This window comes from Dasypus novemcinctus, chromosome 4 (assembly GCF_030445035.2).
Source record: "Dasypus novemcinctus isolate mDasNov1 chromosome 4, mDasNov1.1.hap2, whole genome shotgun sequence".
Taxonomy (NCBI): Eukaryota; Metazoa; Chordata; class Mammalia; order Cingulata; family Dasypodidae; genus Dasypus; species Dasypus novemcinctus.
Genome location: NC_080676.1, coordinates 120054219 through 120056056, shown reverse-complemented (window position 1 = coordinate 120056056; position 1838 = coordinate 120054219). Strand labels below are relative to the sequence as shown.

The 1838-nt window shown below is 33.9% G+C and overlaps 1 pseudogene; it reads left to right on the top strand.

Annotated features, from left to right (window-relative positions):
- The first annotated feature begins 1308 nt into the window (after positions 1-1308).
- Positions 1309-1430, top strand: LOC111767152 (U4 spliceosomal RNA; annotated as a pseudogene).
- The last annotated feature ends 408 nt before the right edge of the window (positions 1431-1838 follow it).

The following is a 1838-nucleotide window of genomic DNA, read 5'->3' as shown; positions in this document are numbered from 1 at the left end:
CTAATTATAAAAAACATATAGTTCATAGTTTACAATAGGACTCACTGTGGTGCACTGTACTATGTCTGTTTTTAATTTTTATTCTAGTAACATATATGCAACCTAAAATTTCCCCTTTTAACCACAGTCACATAGCTAATTTAGTGGTGATAATTACATTTACAACATTGTGCCACCATCGCCACCATTCATTACTAAGTCATTACAATCAATCCAGAATTCTAGATTCTGACTATGAATTTACTTATTCTCATTATTTCATAACAGTGGATTAATGTAGTATTTGTCCTTTTCTGTCAGGGTTATTTCTCACAAAATGATGTCTTAAAGGTTTCTCAATGTGATTGCATTTATCAGAACTTCATTCTTTTTTACAGCTGACTAATATTTCATTGTACATATATACTACATTTTTTTAATCCATTCATAGGTTGATGAACACTTGGGTTGCTCCCATCTTTTGACAATTGTTAATAATGTCACTCTAACATTGGTATGCAAATACCTGCTTGAGTCCCTGCTTTGAACTCTTTTGGGTACATACCTAGAAGTGGGATTGCCTAGTCACATATTCTATTCTTAGATTTTCTGAGGAACTGTCAAACTGTCTTCCATAGTGGCTGTACCATTTTACATTCCCACCAGTAAAGAGTGAGTGTTTCTATTTTTCCATATCCTCACCAACACTTGTATTTTTTAGTATTAGCCATTCTAATAGGTGTGAAATGGTAACTCATTGTGGTTTAATTGCATTTTCATTAATAGCTAATGATGCTGAGCATCTTTTCATGTGTCTTTGGCAATGTGTATATCCTCTTTGGAGAAATTTCTATACAAGCCTTTTGTACATTTTTAATTGGGTTGTTTATGTTTTTTTTTTGTTGAGATGTACAATATCTTAATATATTAGAGGTATTAAACCCTTATCATATTTGTGGTTTCCAAATATTTTCTCCCCTTGAAAAGGTTGTCATTTTACTTTCATGATAAAGTTCTTTGAAGCACAAAAATTCTTGATGAGTTTCCAATTATGTACTTTTTTCTTTTGTTGTTTGTCTAAAAATCCATTACCTAAAGGCAGATACTGAAGATGCTTCCTCAAGTCTTCTTCTAAGGTTTTTATAGCCCAGGGATTTTTTAATTTATGTATTTGATTCATTTTCAGTTAATTTTTTAATATGGTGTGAAAGAGGTGATCCATTGCATTCTTTTGCATATGGCTATCCAGTTCTCCCAGAGACATTTGTTGATGAGACTATTCTTTCCCAATTCAGTGAAGTTGGCAGTCTTCTCAAAAGTCAATTAACCAGCTTTGTGCAGTGGCAATACCATAGTCAATGAGGTTTGTCTGAGGTATGATTATTGCTAATTGAAAACTCTTCCCAATACCCCACCTTCACAACTTGAAATATTCAAAAACACAGAAGAGCACACAGTGAATGGATTCAGGGAGAGGACAGCAAGCAAGTTGCAAGTGGGGAGGGGAAATAAAAAAAACTAAATGCAGACACAGAAGAATGCACAGCAAATGGACACACAGAGCAGACAGCACACAAAAAGCCACAAAGGTGGGGGGGGGGGTTGTCAATTGACCAGAGAAGTGAAGGTCTATTTCTGAAATCTCAGTTCTATTCCATTGATCTATACATCTACTTGTGATAGTTTGATACTATTTATTAATTATAAAAAAAAGATTGATTATGTTTGCAACCTGGGTTGTTCCTATGGGTATGATATCCTTTGACTGTATTAGATTCAACTGAAATGACTTTGACTAAATTATGTTAAGATTAGGGTTTTGATGCAACCATACCATTAGCGTGACTCAATTTGAGTCC